The 22653-nt window shown below is 50.3% G+C and overlaps 1 protein-coding gene across 3 annotated transcripts in view; it reads left to right on the forward strand.

Moving 5' to 3' along the window:
* The window catches only part of LDLRAD3 (low density lipoprotein receptor class A domain containing 3), a 205098-nt gene that overhangs the window by 176831 nt on the left and 5614 nt on the right, over window positions 1-22653 (forward strand). The gene's annotated exons all lie outside the window — the stretch shown is intronic.

Consider the following 22653-nt stretch of genomic DNA (forward strand, 5'->3'; position numbering starts at 1 on the left):
GCTGGGAAGTCACAATGAAAGTGCATCAGTTATTTCCTGGTTTGAGCTCTCTTCCTGGCTTGTGGACGGCCACCTTGCTGTCTCCTCACATGGCAGGGAGAGAGAGCAAGTTCTCCGGCCCCCTCTTGTAAGGGTATTAAATCCTATGATGAGAGTTAACCCTACCAAAGGCCCCCCCCCTCAAATACCAACAGATATTGGTTAGAGAATTCAACAGATGAATGTGTGGAGGGGACCAAATATTCAGTCCATCACCAACAGGTTTCAGGACTTGGGAATAAGAAAAGCATGTTACAGAGAGACTGTGGTGGGCAGAAGATAAAACCAGGGCTGTCAGTGGGAGGATGTGGGATGAGAAGGGCAGCAGATGCCAGCTTTGCCGTTGACTGGCCGTATGAACTTGAGAGGCACACTTAACCCCTCTGAACTTGCCTATTCCCCTCCTGTAAAATATTCACTCAGGGGCTCACAGGGGCCATTCTTCACTCCTTCAGTTAGTCAAGAAATAACTGTGGGTCAATTGGTTATCTGTTATGCATCAGGCACTGTGTTAGGTGCTGAAATTAAATGAAACTCATGCACATGCCTAAAACCAAGTGCAAGACAAGGTAGAGCCCCAACGAGTGCTTCCTTCCTGGTCCCACACAGAACAGATCACAGAAGCAGAGTTACTTGGAGCCTCTCAAAGGAGCTGGTGATAGCCGAGCACAGCGGCAGAACGGGGACAAGAACTGTCTTCAGCTGTGTGAGAGAAAAGTATCCTGGGTGCCATGTTGCAGTTGGACCCTGAAAGTGGGTGCCAGTAGAGGCTTTTGAAGGTAGAAGTGGAATGGGGTGATAACAGAAGCCACATGCTGGCCGCCTTGGGAGATGCCATTAGCTAAGAATAAAATGATGAGCCCACAGCCAGAAGACAGCCAGGCCATTAACCAGCGGCTCCATGCACCGCCAGCCTCCTCTTTGTTGCTGTACAGCAGAAAAATAAGGACGTGACTGCGGGCCCGTTCGTGGGATCGGCCTTTTCATGGTTCAGCGTGATGTGTACAGCCCTGTGCTTGGGTTAGAGGTGACCACACCGCATTTTGAACACCCATCATAGCAAGTGTGAGAAACTAGGTTTGCCGTAACAGCTGGTGGTGGGTTTTTGTTGTGTGGTTGTTGAGTTTTGGGTTTTTTTTTTTATCTTTTAAATTAATTTTCAATTAAGCTTTGAGCGGACAAAGTATAAAATTAACTAACTTGCAATTAATTCCAACAATAATTATGCAAAAATTCAAGGCATGTGAAAGATGGGGAACATGGAGTAATTAGTTGTGGATTTTTCACTACCGTAATTACAGTGATGAATATGCATGAGGCCGGCTGGGAGAGGAACGCACAGCCAGCAATTGTGTTTAATTAAACTTTCAGCCGGCTTCGTGCGGGGAGCCCACATTGTGTTTTCGTCTCCTCAAACTGTTAGCAGAGTCTCTCCAAACAGATAGCTCCCAGAAATGTGAAGGAGACAAGCGCACGTGCCTTTTTTCTCACTCTTAATTTTGCAGACTTCTAGCTTCCTTGGATCTTGAGGTCCGGGGGTCACCGTTGGGTGATCGTTGGATCGTCCTTGCTCAGGGTGTGGCCGTGATAGTACCTTGAATTAACATTCTTATGACAAGCACAGGCCTCCTTGTGTCACCTCAGCCCGGATCAGAAGCCTTTCGTTGAGCATTCCTTGGGCTCCCTTGTCTATGGGGCTGGGTGCGGGAATTGGCTTTTAACAAGAATATGACGGTCACTGCATGTTATATAACCCAGTTCCTGGATCGGACAGTTACTGCAGGCTACTCAGCACGCTGAGCACTTGACATGCACGATTCCCTCATCCTCTTGGCCACCGTGGTCTGAGACTGAAAGGAACTGGCCCGGGGTCACCTGCCGAGGAAGTGGCAGGGGTAGATTGGAACCCAGCTCTTTCCTGTCCTGAGACTCATGCTCTTTGCCATGCATTCACTCTCGTATTTCTCCAGGTCGGAAAAACAGAAGGAAACCTTTTCAGTTCCCGCATTAAGCTGCAAGTGGAGTTATTCAACTCCCTGGTGTCTCTGAGGCTGCCTTCCCGACAGATGGAAATTCCAGGGTGTCTCAGCAGTAGAGGTCCCTACAAGAAGCCACAAGGACCAGACAGCCGAGACTCTGGTGGCTCTGGCACAGTAGCAGCAACAAGTGTTTATTACGCCCTTGGGCTGTTCACCAGCCATTGCACTGTGCACTTTATAATGGCGAAGTCTGATCTTCACAAACACCCTGTGGGATGGCTGCTGTTATCCCTATGCCACAGATCAAAGAAACTGAGCCTCTGGAGTTTCAGCAGCTTGCTAGAATGGCAAGGCTAGTACATGGTAGAGCCAGGGGGCAGACACAGGGCAGTCAGCCCGAGGAGCCGGTGGTCTCTGGTAGACATTAGTGCATCATCCTTCCATCATCCTTCCAACCCCTTTTTAATGTCCCTGGGCAGCCACCCACTGGACAGGAAAACCTGTCCCCACAAAGACAGGCTTCCACGTCATCCCTTAGTGGTAAGAGCCAGAGTCTGAGCATTTGGAAATCTTGGAAGATTTCCCATCTGCAAATGGGGTGATACTTGGATGCTTATAAGGGACTTTGCAGACTCTCAGAGCAAAGTCTTAGAGGAGAGGAGAGTGCATCTCACTGCAGCCATTGCGGGGCCTTGTTTCCATGTAACCCAGAGCCCTTTCCCCAGGTTCCACTGCAAATACATGACTGACCACCCAAAGGCCTCTCACCCTCCGCCCCTGCCTGTCAGGTCCTGCTCTCTCAGCCAGTGGCTTCTCTTGGTTCTTGAAGCCCTGTCTTGAGGTCAGTGGTCGCCGTCTAGAGTAGTGCGTGATTTCTGAAGCAGTTACAGCTCACCAGCAGGGCCAGCATGAGCCTCCAGTGAATGGTGATTCCACAGCCCCTTTCCAGTTCTCATTAAGCTCAATGGCTTTAGTTGGGAAAAAAAAATCCCATCACAGACGTGCATACCAGACTGCCATTAGCAAAACCGGGAAGAACCTTTCACCAAGTGAAGCAATTTCCTCCTTCTGTAATTAAAGCAGTTTGGGGCTGAATGTATTTATGGGCAAACCTGCTGAAGTGTAAGACAGAAGCGATTTATGATGTGCGGGTCAGAGGAAGTCAGAGGCTCTGGGCAGGCGTCCTGGGAATCTGTCAAAAATAATGGCGTTACAGGTGTGTCAGAGCCGAGCCAAATCTGGATGCTGTGTCCGGCTCATCGTAAAGAGAGGAGGAAACTGAGGCACAGTGAAGCAGTTCACCCAAAGGTGGGGAACGAGCCAGCCAGTGGCCAGCCCGGTCCAGACCCAGTCGGCTCCCTGCTGCCCCCGTGTCTCTCGCAGGCTGTCCAGTGGGGCTGAGCTCCTGGGCCCTGGGCTCTCTTCCAGCTATTTTCTGTCATCTTGTTGTCGTTGGAGTTTTTTCGTTAATGGTTTCAGTTCCCTGCTAGGTCTTACATTTATGAAGTTTTCCCAAAGTATCATTTCACCATTAGACATTCCCGCCGGCTGCCAGCCAGCCATTCAGGCCATTTTGCCCGCACTTGTGCTGCACAAGTCTGGGGAGAGCTAGTGGCCACAGACTCAGGCCACCTGTCCCTGTGTGCCCCCAGCCCTGACACACGACCCCTTCTTCCCCACCCCAGGCTCCCCGCCCCTCCCTCCTCTTTATTAACAAGTGACCAGAATTCTCTGGAACTGTGTTTTCCAGACTCAGCTGGGGCTCAAGTTCAGTGTTGTGTTCAGTTTGGATTTGCCTTATTCTTATTTCTCACAAAACCTACGCATTTAGGATAAGTTCAGACAACAAAACCCTGGTCCCTTCTGTGGTCCCCACGGGTACGGAGATTCCTGCCATCAACAGGGCTCACTCACCACCCACTGTCGCCAGCGTGAAAGACCGAAGGAGGCGCACAGCTCGTCTCTGCTTCCTGAAAAGTGACTTTGAAGAAGTGAGACAGTCACAGGATTCACGAGCCTAGCTCTGGGATTATGTTGTCCCAGTGAGGCTCACATTGAAAGGTTATTCAGGCCCTGGCTGGGTAGCCCAGTTGGTTAAAGAGTCGCCTTGATACAACAAGGTTGTGAATTCGATTCCCAGTCAGGGCACATACAAGAAGCAACCAATGAGTGCATAAGTAGAACAATAAATTGATGTTTCTTTCTTTCTCTCTCTCTCTCCCTCTCTCTCCCCCCACCCTCCCTCTCTCTCTCTCTCTAAATCAACAAATGTTTTTTAAAAGACTATTTACACAGCCTCTTTTGTCCAGAAAGACAACCGATACTGGTGGCAATGGGACAGACAAATGACAGTATCTCTAGCTTACAACTTGGGTTGCAGGGTCTTCTAAACCAAAGGAAGCAGGAAGGCTTCCAGCACCCCTTATTCCCTCAAAGTCTTTATAGACTTTATAGACCAACAAGGGTCAAGCGCCAGTTTATCTGCCCTCAGGCAGGACGCTTCAGACTGGCCCGGCTGAGGTCTGTATTGTTGAGACCGCAGGTCCCCTGTGGTCATGATCATGATCATGACTGACGATGAGCTTTCCTCCTCTGAAGCCAATTAGAAGAATACAGTCAGCCCAGTCTCCCTTTATCTCCCTCATTTGTGTGTTCAATTAGTGCCATCGGACGTGCGTACAGTTGCACGAGGAGCTTTGCTGGGAGTGACAGGGCGGCTGCAAACTCTCCGAAGTGAGGGGGGGAGTACTAATGGACGTGAGCCCGTCTCGTCGCCGCTCCTGCCGGGCAGCTTCTGCGCCCCGAGTCTCCAGTGAAAGTCCAGGCTCTGTGTGAACACCAGTGTCTCCTTGTTGCTCTGGGTGGAGGCATCGCCAGGAGGAGCATCTGACATATAAAAACAACAGAATTGAGCCAAAGGCCGTCAACTGCTGGTCAGGAGTTATTTCTTACTTGTAATTTTGGAGAGTAAAACATCAGGAAGGAAGCTCATGGGGGAGTCCAGAAAATTAAATCCTTGTTAGAGAAGGGAACATTCATTCATTCTTGGAATATTAAGCGGTGGTAATAACGCTTACAAGAGCTCCTACCATGTCTGCCGGGAGACCCTAAGCCCATGATTTCTCTTCCTGACTCTGCAGGTATTAGAGAGCACCTAAATATATGTGGTATGGCTGAACTTCACGCTTGGAAGTGAGAGAAACAGGGTGTAATCATGACTGAAACAGGAAATCAGTCCTTAAGAAATGTAGGGTTTTGTTTGCAGGAAACTAGCTGTATCCATAATTGTTCAGCAGAGGAGGGTGTGAGAAAGTGCTGTGACGTGGACCAGGTGAGGTGCAGGGTGCGGGGGGAGGAAGCTGTAGCAAAGAGAAGTTACTTCTAGTCAGAAAACTGGGGAGAAGCCAGGGAGAATGTGGCTCCGTGGCCATTCCAGTCTCGAAGGCTGGCCAGGATGTGGACGGGAGGTCAAGTTGGGTAGAACCTTGCAGGCCATCGGCAGTGCTGGGAAGGCAGGACTTCTGGAAAGGTTGGCCTGCGGGGCCCTGTGTCTGGGAACACTGCTGTCCACGTCAGCTCTTCTGTGACGTGAGTAGACGTTGCTCTTCGTATACAAGAGGCTCCGGCTCAGGGTCTCATGAGGTTGTAGGCACGTCATTGGCCGGGACTGTGGTCTCGTCTGAAGGCTGGGGGGGGGTCTGCTGCGAGGCTCACTCGTGTAGACGATCTCACTCATGTAGACGTCGGCACGATGCCGCTCCCTGTGGGCTGCTGGAAGGAGCGCCTCAGCTCCTCACCGGCTGCCCGACAGCTTCCCTCTGCTCCTTGCCAGTGGACTTCACAGGGCAGCTCCCATCATGGCCCGCAGAGCAGGACAGAGAGAGAGAGAGATTGATTGACGGAGGCCACACCAAGCACCTAAGGCAGAATAAAAGCCAGTCTTTTTATATCCTCATATAGGAAATGAACACTCCTTCACTCATTGTTTCTGTTGTCATCTGTTCACTAGAAGTGAGAAAATAAGTCCAACCCCAACTCACAGGAAGAAGATCACCCCAGAGGGTGAATTCCCGGAATCCTTCCAAGTCACAAGAGGTGGCCTGCCCCAGAGGTGGCCCCAGAGGTGGCCTGCCGTGCTGGGCAGGAGGGAAGGAGCAGCAGGACCTGGCGTCGGAGGGAGCCCAGGGGCCACTCAGGGAGGCCTCGTAAGTCTCTGTGAAGACTCAGGTTTTACTGTGATGGCTGCTGCAGTGTGAAATGATCATCTATCGAGATTTTTATTGGAAAAGATTATAATAGGGGAAAATTGGAAATGGATCCCAAGCGCCCAGCCAGTGGATTCTGGTTAAGTAAGTAATGGCACATCTCTACAAACAATACACGGAGCAGCTGTTTACTAGGGGTCGGTGCCAGGCTTCGGGCCGGAAATGCGGGAGAAGCCTGAAGCATCTCTGCCAGGAAGAAAAGTCTGAAAAACCAACAGACAGAATAAGGGGGGCGGAGTCAAAGGTTGTCTCAGGAGCCTCCTGGAAGGAGCTCCCATGGCCCAAACTGGGGCAACTGCAGTAACAGGTTAAACAGGAATGGTATTGGATTATGGCTCAGAGAGTCAAATGAATATTCATGAGCCCATCTGATGTCAGTTATTTACACAAATAACTGAATAACTAAGTGGGAGGAAGGGGCAAGTCTTCCTTACAGAAAAACTTCAGTACGTGAACATGGAAGGAACGAGAGAAGTAGAAAATCATGAGAGCAACACAGTAATAATTACTGCAGGCAAGATCCAGGATGAAGTCTAAAATTAGTAGGGGAAAGTTTAAGCCGAAACAGGGTGTTTGCAGTTTCACAGGATCTCCAGGATGCTTATTAACTAATTACCAAGGGACAACTAGTAACTTGGCAGTGTAAGGTCTGGGCAGGCGCCGCCTTGAATGAACGCTGAGACCACGGTCGGCGGCGTCAGCGAGCTCGTGTCAGGGGTTTCCCGACAGGCGCACTGAGAAGGGCACGTCACCTCCGTGATGTTCTCCTCGATAATCTTGGTCCCCTCTCTTTTTTTAAAAAAAGACTATTTACTTTTAGAGAGAGGGGACAGGAAGGAGAAAGAGAGGGAGAGAAACATCAGTGTGTGGTTGCCTCTTGCACGCCCACCACTCGGGACCTAGCCCATAACCCAGGCATGTGCCCTGACTGGGAATCGAACTGGCAATCCTTTGGTTTGCAGCCCGGCACTCAATCCACTGAGCCACACCAGCCAGGTCTAGGTCCTCTCTGTAATGGTGAAACCACATCAGAAAAACTGGGAACAACTAAGCAGGTGTTTTCTGCTCTTGGCCCTTCACAGGACGCATCTTTGCATCACATCGATCCAGGCAGGTCCTCCGATTCCTCCTCCTAGGAGGCCAGCCTGGGCATCAGTGACGGAGGGCTTTTAATTCATCGTGTACTTGTTCAAACACAGCCCCATTAATGCTCGCCTAAGCTCTCTGGCCTCTCCTTGGTGTCTGGAGAGCAGGGACACTTCGGTTCTAAAACGCCCAGGGATCGTTGGTGATTATTTCCTCTCTAAAGAATCGAGCAGGTAACCCCGAGTCCTCCCCTGCCCGGACCCTGTCATTCCTCATCCGTGACGGAACGGCCAGAGTCGGCTGCCCGGCAGGCCCCGTGGTGTCGGAGCAGAGCCCCCAGCACCTTGTCTTAGAGAACACACACGGAGACCCCCACCGGCCGTGCTGTCAGGAGCGTAAAGAGGAGACGTCCAGGCACTTCTCACGGGTGGGTGCACAGTCAGGCAGCATCGCCAGCTGCCCACGGAGGCGGTGCTGGCAGAAAGCAGAGGGACTTCTGGCCACGCGGGTGTTTCGTATCCGAGTATAAGAGCAAGCTTGCCATTTCCTGTAGGAGCATTTGAGTCGCTCACTTCTACTGACAACAGGAAGCAGAAGCCAGTGGAAGCCTAGCCAGGGCCTGACTTTTAGTTTGCCATTTCAGCTGTAGCCATGATTGCCAGGTTTTGTGGAGTCACATCGTTTCCCAAAGGGAAACGTGGCTCATTACAGTGTCTGTTCAAAGAATCAGAGTTAGACCGATGCGGGCCACACAGTCAGTATTTTAGGGTTTGCAGGCCCCGGAGTCTCACGGGAGAACTGTACAACTCAGCCGTGTAGCAGGAGAGCCAATACGGGCAGAACCTGAGTGAGTGTTTGCTCCAGTGGAGCCTTGTGTATAAAAATAGTCAGAGGGCGGACTCCGCTGGCCCCGGGGATGGAGCACGGGCTGTGAGAAGAGAGGCGGCTCAAGGCCTGGTTGAAGGTGGTAAGGGCCAGGGCAGAGGTCTCTCTCTCTAGGCCACTGTTAGGAGGGTGATTGTAAGTGCAGTGAACAGTCACATAATTTATCTCCTCAAAAGAGGTTTCTGCTCGTTGTGTGGAAATGGATTGGCGAGGAGCAAGATTGGTGACTGGGAGAGCAGCGAGGAAGAGGATGTGGTCACCTGTGCAGCAGATGACAGTGACTTGTCCCAAACATAGGAAGCAGAATCAGCAGGACCTGCCCCTGGACATGAGTTGGACACGAATGAGGAAGGGTTGCATGTAAATGGAAAGGCAAGCAGGGACCCTGCTGACTCGGGGCCTCCCGTCGTGTAGGGTGGCTGGGGACGCCATCGTGGGGTCGCAGTTGACGTGTGGTGATGATACTTGTTTTCCCAACCCTCACAAATGAAACCTCACTTGCAGTGACAGTGGCACACTTAGGGTAGTTTTTCCTCTCCCTGGTTTTTAGGGTTAGCTTTTCCCTGCAATGCTGTTGCTGTAGGATTGCTCGGCACTCACGGGCTGATGAAAGCATTGCTGTTCCCTGCGTCCCAGGGGAGTTAGCGCTCTTTGCTCTGGCTGCTGGCACCGCAGGCCCAATAAACCACCGTATTGTCGCTCCCCAAGCCCTATTACTGGGCCAGAAACCAACTGACCATTGAGTTCAAAGACTGTCTGCTGGGCGTTTAAGTTTGCCTTTTCCTCCATGCAATACAGGTAAGCAGATACAGTAATAGGAACAGTAACTGTCCAGCCCTCCTTATTCAGCAAATCCCGGGAAGCACCTGTGTCCATTGCAAGCATGTTGCCTGCGAGAACAGCCCCGGATGCCGTGTGCAGGGGTGTGGGTCAGCCGGAGCCACTCAGGGCTCAGGAAAGGGGAGTACCGGTGGTCTCCCCTGTAACAGAATGAACAGAACACTGATTCCAGTACGTGAGCTCATTACCAGGTTGCAGACCCCTCCGCTGCCTGCTCTCTTCAGTGTTTGCTTTTTGTGATCTGCAGAAGAAGTGGCAGCGACCAGCTGCTGCTCCCCCTCCCTGTGCTCTTCTGTTGACATTTTTTTAGGCCCCACCGCACAGTTGAGCAGAGTTCTGAAAAGACCCCTGAGCCCTAGCTCCCAGTTACCCTCATCACAGACTTTTGCAGGCAATCTGAATTCATATTTTAAAAATGCGCCTTTCTACCTTTAAATAGACAATTAGGCAAGCCTCTTCCCCACCAGCCAACTCTATAACGACCTTGGGCCTGTTTCTTAGCAAAGAGGCCTCTCCCCACCCACTCCCTGGCTTATCACTGAGCCTTTCCTGACAAGAGGCCGAGCTGAGGCTCTGGGGGATCGACTCTGAGCAGCCGCAGGGAGCCCGGGATCCCAGGACACTTCCTTCCTTCCACCCTCCTCATTGTCTGTTAGGGGCGCTGGTAACGCCGGCTGTCTCCATAGCACTTGTTAAAAATGCAGGACCTTTCAGGGACGCTTCCTTGTCCCCTTTGCCCAAGGGCAGGCCAGACCAGACCAGAACCCCTTTGGTCCTTTGGAATAAGAACCACTGAGTATTCTGTCTTCAGCTTTAGAACTTTCTCCTCTCGTACACATCCCTCTCATTTTGAGTTTAATCGTGTGGCGCTTGTGTCCTGGTTCAGGATGGTCTTAGAAACCCTCGTCCCCCCCAGCAGAGGGGTCCCCTCTCTGTCTGATTGCCCGCTGCTTCAGGCAGCATGGCTCCTGCTGTGGTCCTGCTGACGCGCAGATTTCCCATCACCCTCCGTTTGGTTAATTTTAGAAACTTGAGTTGCCATGGTAATGGTTCAGTGGGGTTTTCATGGTTCTCTCTTGATTCAGTTATTTGTTGGTCTGACCTTTAAATTAAACTTCTTCAATTTGTATCTAAATTGGGACAGAAGATGAGCTTGGAATGGGATCCCCAAAGGTGCCGCAGTCCACAGGGTGTTTTTTAAACAGGGAAGCCAGGGTGGGTGTGGGACGCCCTTGGTTTACAGTGGCCACGGCTCCTGTGACTGGCTGCAGGAGGGTACAGGTCACCCCAGGGCCGTGCTGAGAGAAGTGGGCCCAGGGCCTCTCCCGCATGTGAGCTTCTCCAGGGTCAGGTCCTGCCATTTGGGTTCCAGAATCCTCAGCACTGAGCACAGGGCCCAGACGCGATCGGGGCTTCATTAAGTGGATAAGTGAATGTGCACCCAGCGAGACTTCCACCTCAGTTCTCAGCCCAAGCCTTTGAAGGTCACACCCTCCGTGTCCCCAGAGTCCTGGCTGACCTTCCTGTCTCCTCTGGACAGCATTTCCTCTTCTTGGCCAGTTACCACTCCACAGGGCTTTTGTTTTGTTTTGTTTTAATCTTCACCTGAGGACATTTGTTTTCATTGCTTTTAGGGAGAGAAAAAGGGAGACTGAGAGAGAAACATGGATTGGTTGCCTCCCGTGTGCGCCTTGACCAGGGATCAAACCTGAACCCTAACCTGGCTGGTGTAGCTCAGTGGATTGAGCGCGGGCCTGGGAACCAAGCAACCACGGTTCGATTCCCAGTCAGGGCACATGCCTGGGTTGCAGGCCAGTTCTCTCCTTCTCTCCTTCCTTTCCCCTCTAAAGATAAATAAATAAAATCTTTAAAAAAAAAAAAAAAAAAAAAACCTGAACCCTAGGCATGTGCCCTGACTGTGAATCAGTCCCATTACCTTGTGGTTTGTGGGACGACATTCTAACCTACTGAGCCACGCGGGCCCAGGCACAGGGCCTCTCTTAACTGGGTGCGAAAGAGGTCAGAGTCTTCGCAGAAATTAAAGTCCCCGAAACGCCCAGAAACCATCGGCCCTCGGTTCAGGTGTAAAAGAGTAGTCTTTAGTGTTCATGTCGGGTCTGGGAGAGGTGCAGGTTTTTAAACCCAGTTTTACAGACGAGGCTGAGAAAGGGGCTGTAAACTGGTCAGAGCCACTCATGTGGTCTGGGACAAAACCAGAAGCTAAGCCAGTCGGAATTCCACGCGGACTCGCCACCACGCACGCCGCCTCTTTCCACCGGATCGACTCCTCCAGCTCCTGCCTCGCCCGTGCGCGCAGACGGCAGCACCAGTGTCTCCTCCACAGACCTGCCGCTCCATGACAGGGGCTTCCCCACCCGCACTCTTGGCCTCCAGCCACTCTGCACCGTGGCTGTTTGTTGCCCCCACCTCAAAGACGAGGGAACTGAGCGTTAGACTTGCCCTGGGTGTCACGGGGCCTGAGGCAGCCGTGGGATGTGGGCCAGACCTGGAGACATGGGTTGCACAGACGGGCACCGGCAGATGGCGTGGAACACTGGAATGCTGACCCACAGCCTACAGTGACCAGCCCGATGAAGCCAAACAGCAACCCCTTAACCATGGGCCCCAAACATTCCAAGGCTTGATTAATGACTAACGGCCTCCCTAAGGTTAATCCCCATTTCCAGCTTAGGGCCAAGAGGAGAAACCAAGTATAAACCTCTAACCAGTTCCGTAGCCCCCCTTCCACTTCCCCGTGCCGACCGTCCCCAGTCCGGACGTACCTGAAGCCGTCCCTTTTCCCCACTCCTCTGCCAGCTTTCCAGTCTCTACCAAAACACAGGGGAAGCCTGACTCCCTTGCTGCGGCAGGCTCGGAATAAATAATCTTTGCTGTGCTCCTTTGGGTGGTTTTCGTGTATTTCCAATCAGGGTGCAGTGAGCATGAGTGCCAGCTCTGAAGGAAGGTGCTTCCCTGCGTGGGGCTGTGAGCCCGGCCGGCCGGGGGCACCTCGGGTCATCCCCATTTCGCTTAAGCCACCTGGCTTCCAGCACGCTGTCAGACATGGCACGCAGCATGACATCATAGCGGTATGGCAGAGAGAATGGTGGTGAGGGGAGCGCAGAAAGGAACCTTTTCATTCCAGTGGAGGGGACAGTGGAAGGCTTCGTGAAAGTGGTAGCAGTCGAGCGACGGCCGAGAGGAGGTGGGACTTGCAGGGAAGGGGCTCCCCAGAGGTTGTGGCAAAAGAACGGGGCGCCCTGGAAGCTCTGATCTCCATTTGCAGCCAGCCTCCTCTCTGCAGTGACGGCTGATGTTCACGGGCTGTATCTGCTGGGCCTCTTACCATCTTGCTTTGGTGGGTTTGGTCAGTAGGAAGCACGAGCAAGAGGTAGAAGGTGGAAAAAGGAAAAGATCAGAACATTTGTTCGCCCAGCTCCCTGTTGGTGAGGCCACAGATCAGCGGTGGCTTCCTTCACCCACCGAAGGCTTCGGCTCCTGTCAGATTTCACCTGCTTCTAGAAGCCACATCCTCACCCCTCAGACCCGAGGTTGGGAACAGCTTCCCACGGGTGTTCATTAAATTCTTTCAGTCTCCCAGACTTCTGGTCAAGACGGAGGTGTGGGTAAACACAGCTTGCCTCCTCACACAACCACAGCAAAAATTACAGCCAGGCTATAAAATCAGTGTCGCCCAGAATCATCAGAAAATTGAGCAGTGTAGAAGTCGGACCACCAAAGAATTAAGCCACATTTGTCCAGGCAGGCAGGAGGGGCGGAGATGCAGAGACGTGGAACGGGCAGTCCCACACCCATGTGTGGGGGGTAGAAATTGGGAGGGATACCTTGGGAGCAAGGGAATCCCAGCCCCACACAGCCCAGGGTTCCAGTTTCCAGTGCCAGGAAGAAAAGCCCCTATAACTTCTGGCTGTAAAAAGCAGGGGGGATTCGGGCAGCAGAAGAAACGGCAGATTCTCAGCAGTCTCCTTTTAAAGGGCCCGCAACAGATTTAGGGCTTACTCAGACTCACTCCCTCTGGGCTCCAGCACCAGGGCAGGAGCTGGCATGCGGGGAGAAATTGAAGTGACTGGCATCCAGGTGAGTGCTGGGCGACAGCGTCCTGTCAGACAGAACTCCAGAGGCCAGGCAGCAGCACTGTCTCCTTTCTGAGCCCTCCCCCATGTGGAGGCATAGGGTGGCCACGTGGGTTCCCCCACCCTGGTGACCACTGTATTTCGCTGTGTATAATGTGCATCCATGTTTTTGTTCACACGGTACACCGATTATTTTACCCATGTATAATATGCAGCCTTACTTTTCCCTCAAGAATTTGGGCAAAAAAGTGTGCATCATACACAGTAAAATACGGTACCTGAGGCTCCGCCCCATCCAGCTTCCCCGTGTGCTTTTCTACGATAGGCCACCCTAAAACAGGGAGTCAAAGCAGCTGTACCTGGTACACAGACACAAACACAGGGAGGCTGCCAAAATGAGGAGACAAAGAAACATGGCCCAAATGAAAGAACAGATCAAAACTCCAGAAAAAGAACTAGACAAAATGGAGATAAGCAATCTGTCAGATACAGAGTTCAAAACACTGGTTATTAGGATGCTCAAGGAACTCACTGGGTACTTCAACTACATAAAAAAGACCCAGGCAGAAATGAAGGTTATACTAAGTGAAATCAAAAAAATTACAGGGAATCAACAGTAGAGTGGATATAGCTGAAAATCAAAATAATAATAATGTTTCTCCAAAAATCTCTGCATGAGATGGGATACTTGAGTGGGTGTGTTGTCGTGATGAAGCTGCCAGTCACCAGTTGCCTATAGGCTGGGCCTTGTAAATCATCCAAATAGTTTCCACAGAGGAGCATTCAAGCTTAATGCAAAATTTAATGCAGAGTCATTGTTCTACTCTCTCAGTCATTTTGAATGTGACGGCCACACAGTGCACATGCTCACTCAGCAGCACCTACCACCCCCACTGACTAGTACAGTGAAGTCATCATTGTTCACACACGCACATTCCAGTCCACTCTCCTTGGCTGCCAGGTTAGAGCAATGCCGTGCAAACCATTCTTGTTATATTAACACTGGCTAGACTTTTTCTGGACAGACCTTGTGTATTTTAAGCAGTGAACATGTATCTTCTCTACAGTCCTGAGCTCAATGGCTGCCCATCAGTAATACCATGACTATTTCAGCCACAGAAGTGGTTTCCCATTTCTCAGAGCAAATCGCCTCCGCAGACTTGAGTGGGACCTGCCCTTATACCTTAGGATCTCTGGGTGTTGAATCGACAGACCTAAGCTCACAGCTACACTCTGTCACTTCTAGGCAGTGTGACCTGGGGTGTGTGACCTTACTTCCCCGAGACTTATTTTTCTCACCTATGAGGCAAAGTGAGTCCCGGCCATGAAACACTTGGCACGTGCAGTGCTTGGTCTCCTGCGAAAGATGCAAGTGCTTCTGCGGGAGTCCAGCACGCCAAAACCGAGACGCACAGCCACGGAGCTCGAGGCCCTCTGCCCACATCTCCCCACAGAGGTTCGCTGAGCACCATTTTGGGTATTGGAGATGCAGTGACGTGTGAGCAGAGTCTGCCTGTGCCCACACGGGGTTGCCGTTCAGTAGGAAGGAGATGATTCCATACAAACACAGTGAACAGTGACAGGCAGTGACAAGTGCTGTGAAGACAGATAAGGCGGGGTAGGAGATGGAGAGGATGGTGGTGGCCCAGGATGTCTTCCTGCTAATGTTGACCTAGGAGCAGAGACTTGAGTGGCACAGGGTGAGTGATGCAGATGCCTAGGCAGAGGGCACGGCGTGTGCACAGGTCCTGGGGCCTTCAGGGGTTTTGTGTGTTCTGAAACCACAGCAGGGAGTCTGCAGCAGAACGAGCAGGCAGGAGTGGAGGTTGGAGTGGTAACAGGCAAGGTTATTTAGGGCCTGCGAGGCCACGGAGAGGACTCTGGACTTTATACTGCGTTTGTGGGAAGCCACTGGAGGGTTTTGAACAGAGAGTGACATGATGGAGGAGTTTAGGGTTTAGAAGGAGCACTCTACAGCCAAGGGAAAAGAGACTGTAGGGAGCAGGTGGGGCGGGGTGGATGGAGGAGACTGTGGCTGGGATGAGGTGGCAGTGGCAGAGGGAAGGAGACATGGACACTAGGACCGGCCCACCCCAGGGCTGGTGTGCAGTCTGACTGGGTCAGATGTGCCTGTGCCCCTGTGAAGGTCCTTGTCTGCCAGCTCTGGGACCGGAGCACAAGGCCCCACTGTGTGCCAGAGGAATAGCCCTTCACTGCGGGGTGTCTGCCCCAGTTGTGTTAAGATTCTCTGCAATCTCCAAAAGCCGTGAAATTGTTCATGGTCTATAAAGCTGCCCCTTGGGAGCCCTGCCTGTAATGCCTCTGTTATCAGCCCTTTTCCCTAAATTATTCAGAAAGTTTTCTGCATTCACTAGGTCCAAGTGTGCACACTCAGCGTTTCCCCAGGTGGTACAGTTTAACAGGCAGACGCAGCACCGATGAACCGATTATGCAGGGACCATCACAGACGTGCAGATGTGAAGAACAGACCCACGGCTGCCTTGGGCTCCTTGCGCATTTGACAGTAACAGCTCCTTTCTTGTCAGGTGTCATGATAGCAGGGTGTCACACAGCACTTCCAGTGAATGGGGTCTCTCATTTCACTCAGGAGCTGGGCAGGCGTCAGTCAGCCAGGGATGGTGATGCTGAACCTTAAGTGGGTGTGGCCTGGAAGGTGGAGCTGCTGCTGCACAGAGGGGCGGGGCTGAGGCAGTCCCTTCCCAGCTTCCGCCTTTTGGGCTGGTACCCAGGGCCACAAGCTTCCTCTAGCAGGATGCCCGAGGGCCAGGCCCCATCCAGGGTGCTGGGAATGTGCTTGTGTGCAGCTTGGGGTGCCTCCTGTTCGTCTCAGCGCGGCAGCGAGGTTGATAAAACAGCCACATCCTCTCTCACAAAGTGTCGCAATGTACATCTGCCTAGTGAAGGCTCTGAACAGTCCTGGGATTACGGCTGTTAATATTAATAATACCTGAGGGGCATGGAGGACTTGGGCAGTTTTCCGTCACTTCCCTGAGTCCCCATTTCCCCACGGTCTGCTTCACAGGATGGCATGTTAGTCTTCTGGGGCTGCCGTGAAAAACTGCCACCAGCTTAGTGGCTTAAAACAACAAAAACTTGTTCTCTCACAGTTCTGGAGACCAAAAGTCCAAGATCAAAGCCCTGGCAGGGTCCACTCTCGTGGAGGCTCCCAGGGAGAGTCTGTTCCACATCTCTCAGCTTCCGCTGGCTCCCTGCACTGCTCGGCGGCCCTGGGCTTGGGAGCTGCATGACCCCAGCTTCCATCCTCACGTGACCTCTCCCTTATCTGTTCTGTGTCTTCTCCTTTTCTCTGTCATAAGGACATTCATCTTTGTAGTTCGAGTCCAGCTGGATTCAGGACAGTCTCTTCTTGAGATCTTCACCTTAATTGTATCTACAGAGACCCTTACTCCAAATGAGGTCACATCTGAGGTTCCCAATGGACATATGTTTTGGTGGGACACCATTCAGCTCACTCCACATGGTGTAAGGATTATAAAGCCAGAGTTACTATATGTAAACACAGAGATACAGGGCACCTGCTTTGGTGATTGCTAGGATGGCATTATTATTCTTCTTTGTGGTGGTGGTGGTGGTTAGTGTTATTTGTATTGCTCAGTTCAGATTGGAAGTGAGGACAGATCACAGGGCTCCTCACTTCCAGCTCTGGCCTTCTTTCCCCACGGCCTCTGGGGCTTGTGCTGCAAAGCCCAGGCAGGGAAGACTGCAGACACTGAATGCCTGGCTGAGGAGAGTGATATGAGCCACTGAGGGTCCTTGAGCTGAAGATTTTCACAAGAATTCCAGTGTCACAGAGCTGGGTGGTGTTCACACTGATAGGAGTTTTGCAGAAGGATTAGAGGACCCACAAGGAGGTTGCTCTTTCTGGCCTGAGCTTAGATGTGGTCCTGGAAATGTAAACCAGAAGTAGAGTGGAGGCTCGGTGTGGACAGGGAAGAGGAGAGAGTTCAAGACAGCCTACAGCGCTCAGACCCGGGAGACCACATGGCTGGAGAAACGGCTGCCATCCAGGAGCCCTTCGTAAGAAACCTGCCCCAGGGACCACACCGATCACTAATGTACTCATCATCTTTGTTGAGCACTGACTGTAGACTGGTGGACAGAAAGCAAGCCTGTTCCTCTCCTTAGGCTCTCACGGTCTGGTCGGTCTGCCTAAATGTTGTAGCATTGTTTTGAATAGTGCAAAAGGTGGGGGGCAAACTAAATGTACACCCATAGCAGTTAGTTGTTCCCAATTTCCTCTCTCAGCGGATAAGTAAATTGTGACATAGTCTATCATGGAACACTACACAGCTACTCCTTAACAAAGGTGTGGATGGGTGAAAAAAGATGTCTGTTGTAGAGATTTTTGCACAGCCTGAGGAAGGTGCATGTGTGTCTGGTCTGTGAATAACCCTTTTGAAGAGTGTGTGCTGAGGGTCAGTGAACTAAGGCCAGTGGACCACATCCAGTCTGCCTCCTGCTTTGTAAATAAAGTTTGATTGGGACACAGAAATCCTCATTCATTGACGTATTGTTTGTCCTGCAGAGTATCGCTTTTTGCCCTACAGAGGTACTTAAGTTGCACATCCCACAAAGCATACAATATTTACAATCTGGCTCTTAACAGATAAAGTGAACCAATCTCTAGTATACACCAAACCATTGATTGTTTTTCTCTGGTGGCTTTCTAAGTTGATTTACAGGGGGAATGTTGTATGTTTTCAACACCGTTTTCTTACTTTAATTTGAATAATCAATATGGGTTTTTATGATCAGAAACAAAGTTCTATTCAGGAAAGACTCTCACCATCCAATTTCGAGACTTACTCTAGAGCTGTAGTTATCAACACACTTACTGGCATAAGAATCGGTATGTGGTTCAGTCAGGCAGAATAGCGAATTTAGAAATAGACCCAGGCTTGTCTGGTCAATTGATTTCAACAAAGTTGCCAAGGTAATTAATAGGAAAGAATAGGGTTTTTAACAAATGGTGCTGGAACAGTTGGAGATCCAAAGGGAGGGGGAAAAGAACATTGAACTTCAACTTGTCCCATAAACAAAAATTAACTTGCTGTGGATCATAGAAGTAAATGTAAGAACTAAAGCTATAAAACTCCTTTTAGGCAACACTTTCTTGGATGGGATACAAAAGGCACAGAAAGGAAAAGTAATAATTAATACAATGTACTTCATGAAAAAAATTTTAAAACACTTATCTTATAAAAGACACCATAAAGTAGATGAAATGACAAGCCACAGCCTGGGAGAGAACAATTTGCAAATGACATTTCTGGAAAAGGATTTTTATCCCAGAACATTCTCGTATAAAAGCCACTTACTACTCAATAATAAGTAGTCAGACAAACCCATTTAAAAATGGGCAAGAGATTTAAATAGACACTTCACCAGAGAGCTGGGGGTGGCAGATCAGCACAGGACAGATACTCAACATCATCGGTCATGCAAGTTAAAGAAAGCCTCAGTGATACCGCTGTACACCTAGCACAATGGCCAAAATGTACGAGACTGAGCATATTAAGTGCAGATGAGGCTGCAGCGCAACTGGCAGGGCAGGGGAAGACAAATGCTGTAATCACTTTGGGGAACAGTATTACAGTTTCTTACCAATTTAAACATAATACTTTCAATGTGGCTCAGCAACCTTACCCCTAAATATATATCAGTAAGCATGAAAAATATGTCAGGATAAAGACCTGCTTTCCAGAAACTGACAGCAACCCTATTTGCCCCCTTAACTGGTGAATGGATAAACAAATTCTGGCACGCCCATCCACTCAGTAGAAGACTGCTCAGCAATGTAAAGGAATGAAATGGGGGTGCTCACAGAAACATGGATGAATGTCAGCGGCATTTTGCCAAGTGGAAGAAGCCAGACGCAATTGGCTACACATGGTATGATTTCACGTACGTGACTCAGTGGTCTCCGGTGACTGCCAGGGAGCCCAGGAACAAATTATAGCAGGGTGTGGGAGGTGAAGGTTACGCAACTGTTTTATTTTGTTAAAATTCACCTAACTCTACATTTTTAAAGGGCATCTACAGCTTTGCAGTTTTATTGTGTGCAGATTATATCTCAAGAAACCTCACTTTTTAAAATACCTCATCTGGAGAAAAATAAACTTAAAAAAGAATGTTTTTAAAAAAGCACACAGGAGTCACTACTTCAGAGGAAGGGTGAACAGTCCATGTGACCAGGACGGTGAACTTTCCAGAACATGTTTTTGGGATTCCCAAGGTCAGGCTGGAGGCCTCGGAGCATTCTCAGGGAGTGGAGCGTCAGCACGGGGTCTCGGGGAGTGACAGGGAGACAGGGCCCCCGGGGAGCCCTCACAGCACACGGAAAGAGGGAAGCAAGGCTCCCATTTCCAGTGGATGGTACAGGACCAGAAGCCGCACAGAGTAGGAGAGGAAGCCCGAGCCCCTCTCTTGCTGTTTCTCTCCCTAGACGCTGCCGGTGATGCCAGTTCTGTGTGTCCCCGTAGAGCCATCCTGTGCATTCTCCACTGAACTTGGCCTTTTTCCCCATTTATACGGCATCTTTCAGGTTGTTCCGTCCACATATGCAGAGCTGCCCTGATTTTTTAAAGATGCCTGAATACACCATAATTTAGCCATGCTGCAATTGATAGATGCTTTTAGAACTGTTTGGATATATATGCTATTATGAAAAATGCTTCAGCAAATACTTAAATTAAGAAGTTATTTCTTACCCCCGCCAGGTAGTTCAGGTGTTTAGTGTGTCATCATCCTCGTGCACGAGGATTGTGGCTTTGATCCCCCAGCCAGGGCACATACCAGAGAACCAACGAGTGCAGGGACGGGTGGAACAACAAGTTCCTCTCTCTCTCTCTCTCTCTCTCTCTCTCTCACACACACACACACACACACACACACACAGACAGGTTTCTCAGAGTGGAATGGCTAGGTCAGAGGAAATGTCCTTTTTTTTACATGTACTTGAACCCTGTCACCACGCTGACTCACACCAGTTTCCCACCCGAACTGACCATGCATTCATGATCACGCTTGTTTTCTCGAGTCCTGGCCAGCCAACTGCAAAGTGCATCTTTGCCTTTGCCAATCTTATAAGGGAAAAAAAGAAGATCTCTTGTAGAAAAATCCTTTTGTACCCGCAAGAGGGAATTGTTGAGAAGCAGAGGAACACCCAAGTCACACGTGTCAGCTGCTTTTGTCCCTCTGTCGGTCCAGACAGTGCCACCATGGGAATGAGAAAAAGGCACTCTGCTTTGAGACCCTCGAAAACTGCTGTGATACCTACACAAACCCCAGGGGACTTGGAGGGGCTTGGAGGGGCAGAGCGCCCCCGGAGTGGTACACGGCCCATCCAAGGGAGCCAGCACGATGGTCTCTGGGTAGTAACCAGATTGCCTGGCGTTCCTGTGGTGGGAGGGGCAGGCACAGGACGGGAAGGAGTCCACACCGGTGGGCAGTGGAGCAGGAAGGCATCAGCTTGAGGGACTTCATTACCCGTGGTTATGCACTTGGAGCCTGGATCCCAGGCAGCTCTGATATTAGTGATTTGGCCAGCGAGCTCATTAAGCTCTTAAGAAAAGTAAGTCTAGTTAATGAATTAATACAAGATGACATTTTACACACAGAGCAAAAAGGAGACCAGGCACCACTGACTTACGTGACATAATTTCTCAAGCGAATGTGATTGCCGCTTCTCGCCTGCCAACGTGGGCCGATCTGCAGACGGCCTGCCCTTGGAGACGTTACTGAGGCTGCTGAGACCCATGAGCATCCGACATTCCATTCATTGAAGGAGCTCTCTCTCGTGTTCTTAAAACCGCAAGTTACACAGAAGTCGGGGTCCTGAAACTGGACCCACTGGTTTTCCTTGTGAAAACCCAGCCACCTTTCTCTTTTAGGAAACATATCTTGCCCTGGCTGATGTGGCTCAGTGGATTGCGCACCAGCCTGTGAATCAAAAGGTTGCTGGTTCTGTGCCCACTCAGGGCATATGTCTGGGTTGTGGGCCAGGCCCCTGACTGGGGGCATGTAAGAGGCAACCTATCCATGTATCTCTCACATGTTTCTCTCCCTCTCTTTCTCACTCATTCCCCTTCTCTCTAAAAGTAAATAAATAAAATCTTTAAAGACTCCCCAAAGCAGCAAAACTCTTCTTTAAAAGAAAAAAAGAAAAGAAGCATCTCTCACTGGAAAGGAAATTCCTCGATCCTTATCCTGTCCCCCACCTTACCCCTCAAAAGCAGATCTTCCAGCCTGTCTCTGTCTCTTCCAGCCTCACCACCCCGTACAGAGAGGTTGATGAGGACAGTGGAAAGACTGTGGACACCAAGAATTAGCATTAACTGGTTCAGGGTGATGAGAAGTTCTCTAGGCAGATGGTGGCGATTTACGCTGTAGTGCGAATGTACTCAATGCCACCGAACTGCACACCTAAACATGGTTAAACTGACCAATTTCATGTCAGACACATGCACACAGGACTTTGCCAGGTTCTTGGCTCAGAACTCTGGGAATATTGTATTTTACCCTCTCGGTAACCAAGGAGATGGCCGCTGTTATTTACACAGAACCGCCACCGTTTTAAAGATGAGGCATCAGAGGCTCATAAAAGTTCAGTAACTTCCTTGAGTGATGGTCCCAGGATTCAACCCGTTCGCTCTATGCTGCAGACAACAAAACAAAGAGGGTGTTTTAAGTCTGGATTCTGAAATACAAGCCCCCACCCGGTTTTTAATTATCTGAACTGGGAACAGACAGAACTCCAGCAGAACCCCTGAATGACAGCTAATTGTCTCGGGAAAATTTCAGCACTGTCTCCCTGCCCTAACTCGAGCGTGCATCCACCTTTTGTCTGGGGTTTTCTTTGCTTCTTTCTGTACAGTTAATCATTGACCCACAGGAATGTTGTAGCTTTCATGCGTGTTTGAGCGTAGCTAGGGAGAAAATTAGCACAAAGCCTGGAGCTTAAGGGGGAAAATCTGTCTCAGATGAGGACTGTTTGGAAGAATCGAGAAAGATTGATATGAGGAAGGAAGATGGGATGTTTCAGCACGTGTGGTGTTTTTTTTTGAAGAACTATCTGGGTTCTGATACTGGCTCCTCTACTTACGTGACGTTAGACAAGTTAATTCACCTCTCTGAGTCAGTTTGCTCATCTGAAAACTAAGAATAATAAAACAATAAAAGCACCTACCTTACCAGGTATGTGAATACAGGCTTTTTTTCCATTGAATTTCTCTGCCAAATATTAATTGACTGTAAAGGGGTGGGTTTATTTCCGGGCTCTCTATTCTGTTCCATTGATCTGTGTGTCTGTTTTTATGCCAGTACCAGGCTGTTTTGATTACTGGGGCCTTATAGTATAGTTTGATGTTAGGTAGCACGATTCCTCCAGCTTTGTTTTTCTTTCTCAGGATTGCTGTTGCTGTG

The sequence above is a fragment of the Artibeus jamaicensis genome, unplaced genomic scaffold, assembly GCF_021234435.1.
Source record: "Artibeus jamaicensis isolate MK-2021 breed Jamaican fruit bat unplaced genomic scaffold, CSHL_Jam_final contig_797, whole genome shotgun sequence".
Taxonomy (NCBI): Eukaryota; Metazoa; Chordata; class Mammalia; order Chiroptera; family Phyllostomidae; genus Artibeus; species Artibeus jamaicensis.